Source organism: Salvelinus alpinus, chromosome 9 (assembly GCF_045679555.1).
Source record: "Salvelinus alpinus chromosome 9, SLU_Salpinus.1, whole genome shotgun sequence".
NCBI lineage: Eukaryota > Metazoa > Chordata > Actinopteri > Salmoniformes > Salmonidae > Salvelinus > Salvelinus alpinus.
This window is the reverse complement of record NC_092094.1, coordinates 72,083,478-72,090,629: the sequence shown is the minus strand read 5'-3', so window position 1 is coordinate 72,090,629 and position 7,152 is coordinate 72,083,478.

Below are 7,152 nucleotides of genomic sequence, written 5' to 3'. Positions count from 1 at the left end.
TGCCAGCATCCAACTTTTTGTGTTTCCATGACAGCTGTTGGCGACCTCGGGAACTTGCCTGCAGAGGTTTTAGCAATGGCATCAGGCCTTGGCCAGCCAACTTTGGACTTTCGGGCAAGGCCGTCACAAACTGCTAAAACTCCAGAGGGAACGTTCGACTTGGCCTGCTCTGCCACTCCATCAATGACAAAGTATTACAGAAATCTATGGTGCTTTACATATTGCAAAACAGTGCTTATTAAGAAAAACAATAATTAGTACAATGCATTATGGTGCAGTCTGCTTGTTTTGGTGTGAAAACGTTTTAAGCGAGTAAAACAAATTAGCTCACTATTACAACAATTAAATATGAATTAGTCAATAGTAGCGAAGACCAAAGTGACGTTTAAAAGCTGGCTACTTTTCTGACTGATGAGAAGTATGTCTACTTGAACGTCTAGCTATTGAGTTTAGTTATAAAAAAAAAAACATGTTTAAAAGCGTATGTCTTCAGAAGGGCTCAACTGGTATAGCTGCCAATGTCATTTGAAGAGGTTCTTGTAATACTGATCATGTTGGATGCTAATGTTGCCAGCGCCGAAGGAATCAGATCCCTACACAGAAGTTAGACGTTTAGCGTTTTCTTTTATCATTATCCTTCAGAGGAATTACCCTAATTTACAGACACAAACACAAAATTGACTGCCGCTGCCAGCCTTTACTGTGCTAGGTATTCCTTGGCTTTCTCCAGCCCCTCTTTGAGAAAATTGATGTACGTCGCAGTGGAGGGGTCCTCGAACTCCCCCAGAGAAGCTAAATGTGGCGTTTTCCTCAGGCTTCATGGACGTCTCGTCCAGGAAGTAATTAGCATCGACGTGGTGGACGTAGTCATTAGGAAAAAATTAAGTCATTTTCACACAACCTCATTGGCGTTTTTTATTTTACTTGGGTCTGGCACAGGCACCAATTACATTCCCTTAAAGTGATGGTTCAGTTTTATTTATAAGTTTTAGCTTATTTTCAACTTCCCTAGGCTATTGTCGTTTCCTCCAAACCAGTTAAATTTGTTAAGTATCCAAATCAAATTGTATTGGTCGCACATACAGATTTGCAGGCAGGGTTGGGTAGGTTACTTTCTAATTGTAAACCGTTAGTCAAATTTAATCTGATTACTTTGTTACTTTTAGTTTAATTTCCCCTTGAGGCATTAGACACATTATTTACAAATTGAATGACATCTACTGCAGGATAAATCCATGTTAGTTTACATAGCTGGTCATAAATGAATGTTGCATTGCACTTTGGGTTGGTTTTGTAGGCTTCTATCCCATTGCTTTCTACTACAGATAATCTAAATTGTATTATTATCTTTACATTGATAACCAAAGTCTGTCAGATTTCCAGTCATTCCAATTAATTTAATACCCCTTGATCTTCAAGAATATGACTTGGAAATATGGAAGTATAGATTAGCCTAATTGTTACACCTGAGCATAACCCAAAAATTATGGACTTATTAGCCTGCCCTACTCTGTTGTTTATGATTTTGTTGTCATGGAGGACTGATTGGGCTCATTGCTTCAAGTTGAAAAATAAATGCTGCTCTCATGGAATGGAATGCTTTGAGCACTACTGAAAAATGTATACCATAAGCTGCATTTTGTTTTTGTTGGTGACACTTTGATATCTTGATCATTTGCAGCTGTTTTAAAGGGCGAATCCACAGTTGAAACAATAACAAAGCTGCGTCTTTTGGTAAAATGCTGAGGGATGGGCCTGGAGAAATGTATCCACTCTCAGATTAAGACAGCTATGGATGCAAGGACTGACCATCCATGATATCACAATTATTGTTTTAACCATGTTATAACATTTACAATGTTTACAAACATTGGAGAAAAACAAGCTTATATATGTTTTTTTTAGTTGAACTAAGCTCATGAGCTATTTATAGGTTATATTCTTCAATAATCAATAGGTGTATATATCATTAATTTATAAGTTTAAAAAAATGGATCTAGTGTCCTCGCGAGTGGCGCAGCGGTCTAAGGCACTGCATCGCAGTGCTAGAGGTGTCAGTACAGATCCAGGTTTGATCCAGGGCTGTGTCGCGACCGGGAGACCCATGAGGCAGCGCACAATTGGCACAGGGTCGTCCGAGTTTGGGGAAGGTTTGGCTGGCTGGGATGACCTTGTCCGATCGTGCTCTAGCGACTCCTTGTGACAGACGGGCACATGCACGCTGACTTCGGTTGCCAGCTGTACGGTGTTTCCACCAACACATTAGTGCGGCTGGCTTCCAGGTTAAGCGAGCAGTGTGTCAAGAAGCAGTGCGGCTTGACGTTTTGGAGGATGCATGTCTCTCGACCTTCGCCTCTCCCGAGTCCGTACGGGAGTTGCAGCGATGGGCCAAGACTAACTACCAATTGGATATCACGAAAATGTTAAGTACAAAAAATATGGATCTACAAATTTCCCCTTTGTGTCCATCAAAACTGCTCGAGTTTGAGCATGTGTCCGTTAGGCCTATGGATAATTTTTTTGTCAGCACAAATTAGATTTAATATTAAAAGCCCTACTCGTGTTCTTAAATGAAACTCATTTTGACAGGATGGAGCACATTACCACAGAGGAGTTTAGAAGGTAGGAACTCAAACTTTTATTCCATAGGCTGGGATCTGCAGCTGTTATAGGGGTAATAACATGGTAACAAAGTTGAAACGAGTTGTAAACTCACTGGATTAGGCTTGATGAGGAATCCCAGAGTTCCCTCGCCTGAAGACTACGTCCAGATAGAAGTCTCTGGCGGCTCAAATGCAGAACACGGAGGGGCGAAGCGTGACTTGAAGGGCCGTGGGTGGAACATACTCAGCAGGGAGTGAATGAGAACCTGTGGGGAAACAAACAGTCACTGCTATGATCATGTATTTCATTCAAACAAGTTATAGGACATTTGATACAATTTGCTGCTGATAACACTAGACAGACTATGCTGAGGTAATAATAATGTAAACATATCATAGTCAAAGTAACACTTAGTCTTTGCCAAGGGTATAAGTGAAGATGATTTTTTTTTTTTATCAAAATGAAAGATCAGATACAGTCACTTCCAGAGACTATCTCTTTTCCTCGTTGTGCTGGAGCGTGGTAGCGATTGGCAGGTTACCCAGTGAAAATGTTGAGCTCACTCTGAATGACCAACCAGGTGTATCCCACCTCCCCTTTGTTTTGGGGGGGGCAGGAAGTCCCTGAACTGGCTGGCACTCTGCCAGGATCTCAGCCCACTCAGGGAACTATGGGTAACCTGGTGAGACTGAGACTTAATTGTGAAATCTGGATCACGTTATAGGGAAGACCCAGATGCAGACAGTGTCGAAGTAACAAAAGTTTATTACTAGAACGGGGGGCAGGCAAAACAACAGGTCAAGGGCAGGCAGAGGTCAGTAAGCCAGATCAGAGTCCAAAAGGGGGGGAGAAGAGACAATCACAGAGACCGGTGAAACAAAGCAGAGAAAGCCTGTTGTCAGACCCTAATAAGTGTTGGAATGCCTATTTAAACCTTATTCTTTTTTGTCATTTATCACCATAAGTAATTTTATACTTTTAAAACCCACTCATAGACACAGCAGTAAAAAGTTTACAAGGTAGGATGTAATCTATTCTTGAGCTGGATTACAAATAACTTCATCTTAAATCACGGTAAGGCAACACCCAGTAATTATAATGTGAGTGTTTTGCTGGGTCTACTCTTCGCCATTGTGTCAAGCTGCAGAGGTTAGGGTCTCTCCATTAGGGTCATCGGTCACTTGCTCCTCGAAATCCACTGGATGTGTGATCCCTGCGGGAAGGTGCGCAAGAGGTCACCAACAAATGATTGTGTGTGTGTTGGGTTTAATAATAATAAATGCCAATGCTCTTAGAAGTTGGGGTTACAAAAATGCACTATGATCTGTCCCAGACATATTGTGTGGGGCATCAAATTCAATGTCACTGGAGCGTGAGAAATGACACAAGACAAAATAAGGAGCTCTCATTGCGCAGAGGTCCCATTCCCGGTACCAGGAATTGAACTCACTATCCTGGCATTGCAAGTGCCATGCTCTACTAGCTGAGCTACAGAGAACCAGAAAGATGAATTATATTGAATTTGAACGTGTTAGGATGCATGGGAAGGCTGGTGGTGAACCAGTGAGTTTCTCTGCGATGGTTTGAACTGAGGAAAAGGTCATGGTCTTTGTCCAAGGAAGAGAAAGAGGCCCTCTGCGCCCAGTGCTTTCTCTGCCACTTCCTGTTGGAGGAACACACAATGAGAGCTCCTTATTTTGTCGTGTCATTTCTCACACTCCAGTGACATTGAATTTGATGCCCCACACAATATGTCTGGGACAGATCATAGTGCATTTTTGTAACCCCAACTTCTAAGAGCTCTACAATTATGAAAACATTGTTTTGGATAAATAAATATGGCACTCAAGCAGCTACAATGTATCAGTTTATCAAAATGTACCAAAGTAGTGTACTGGGAGTTGAAAGTAAACATGGCAAGGAAGTGAGGGGATTAGTTTCTGTCGATTTGAGCTCCCGAGTGGCGCAGCGGTCTAAGGCACTGTATCTCAGTGCTAGAGACGTCACTACAGACACCCTGGTTTGAATCCAGGCTGTATCACAACCGGCTGTGATTGGGAGACCCATAGGTGGTGCACAATTGCGTTATGTAGGCCGTCATTGTAAATAAGAATTTGTTCTTAACTGACTTGCCAGGTTAAATACAGAATGATGCTGAGCCTCTGATTTTTCACCTCAAAATGTATGCCAACAAAAACCATTGATTGCAATGTTAAACAAATCACACAACTCTATGCCCAAGGACTATTTCCACTTACAATTTTACAAAAACGCATGCAATTGAAGAACAGTGCACATGTAAAGTTGTGACAGAATGACAGTAAAATCTCCTTCAGTTTGTGACAAAGTTTTCCAAAACTGGCTGCAGAAAGAATGAAGTGTCAGCTATGATATGACACCTTGGGCTCTATTTTAACAAACCTAATAATACATTGGAAAATCTGGGTGTGTGTCAGAAATATGTTTGCGGAAATTATGAGGACAAGAGCTGGAGGTGGCGTGAAATGGCTAGATTTTGATGAATAAATGAATTATAGGTGTGACAACAGCTTGGCCACCTTCATGGCTTAATACTGCATGTAATTGTCTCAAAATCTGTAGGTTGACTATCTTTGCTTTGTCATCAACTTAAATTCGTCTGGGGACACGGAATATTCTCTTCCTAGTCTGTTGTAGATTGATACAGTTTATTAAATAGCATAGGCTACAGTAACAAGTAAAAAAAGTCACCAGATCATTGTTCCATGATGGTCATATAGCCTCCATTGAGGGGTTTTTATGCACATCTAAAACACTGTACAATAGCATACGTAGATAAAAAAGGTGATGCTCCCAACTTGATTTTTTTAATAAAGCTTTGGTGATTTAAGATTTATTTCAAAGCGGTCTAAGGAGCGAAACCCTTTATGATAGTCTTAACTACTTGGCGAATGCATTTGGCAGGACCAAAAAAAACAGCCTGCAAGGAAATGGGACATTTTGTTTCTAAATACGAGGTTTACGGGCAAAAAAAAGCACAAATTAAATTCAAGGGCTTTATTAGCATGGGAAACATATGTTAACATTGCCAAAGCAAGTGAAGTAGATAAACAAAAGTGAAATAAACAATACAAATGAACAGTAAACATTACACTCACAGAAGTTCCAAAAGAATAAAAACATTTCAAATGGCATATGTCTATATACAGTGATGTAACGATTAAATAGTTAAAGTACAAAAAGGAAAATAAATATGTAAATAGAAATATGGGTTGTATTTATGAAGGTGATTGTTCTTCACTGGTTGCCCTTTTCTTGTGGCAACAGGTCACAAATCTTGCTGCTGAGATGGCACACTGTGGTATTCCACCCAGTGTGTATATATATATATATATATATAATATATATATATATATATATATAAAATATCTTTGAGTTTATCAAAATCGGGTTTGTTTTCTAATTCTTTGTGGATCTGTGTAATCGGAGGGAAATATGTCTCTCTTATATGGTCATACATTTGGCAGGAGGTTAGGAAGTACAGCTCAGTTTCCACCTCATTTTGTGGGCAGTGTGTACATATCCTATCTTCTCTTGAGAGCCAAGTCTGCCTACTGCGGCCTTTCTCAATAGCAAGGCTATGCTCACTGAGTCTGTACATAGTCAGTGTTCCTTAAGTTTTGGTCAGTCACAGTGGTCAGGTATTCTGTCACTGTGTATTCTCTGTTTAGGGCCAAATAGCATTCTAGTGTCAAGTAATTATCTTTTTGTTTTCTCATGACTTCTTGGGTATAATTGTGTTGCTGTCCTGGGGCTCTGTGGGGTCTGTTTGTGAACAGTGCCCCAGGACCAGCTTGCTTAGGGGACTCTTCTCCAGGTTCATCTCTCTGTAGGTGATGGCTTTGTTATGGAAGGTTTGGGAATCGCTTCCTTTTAGGTGGTTGTAGAATTTAACTGCTCTTTTCTGGATTTTGATTATTAGCGGGTATCGGCCTAATTCTGCTCTGCATGCATTATTTGGTGTTTGTCCCATTTTGTGAATTCTTGGTTGGTGAGCGGACCCCAGACCTCACATCCATAACGGTCAATGGGTTCTAACTGATTCAAGTATTTTTTGCCAGATCCTAATTGGTATGTTGAATTTTATGTTCCTTTTGATGGCATAGAAGGCCCTTCTTGCCTTGTCTCTCAGCTCGTTCACAGCTTTGTCGAAGTTACCTGTGGCGCTGATGTTTAGGCCGAGGTATGTATAGTTCTTTGTGTGCTCAACGGCAACAGTGTCTAGATGGAATTTGTATTTGTGGTCCTGGCAACTGGACATTTTTTGGAACACCATTATTTTTTGTCTTACTGAGATTTACTGTCAGGGCCCAGGTCTGGCAGAATCTATGCAGAAGATCTAGGTGCTGCTGTCTTGTTCCATGTGCATATGGGCACTGTGTGTCACGGCTGGATAGGCTGTGCTTCCACTGTCAAAATCCATGCCATAACCAACTGCTTTACCACCAAGACCAGCTTTTGGTTGGTCTTAAATAACCGCAACAGAGCTGCCTGAATTTAGCACACATT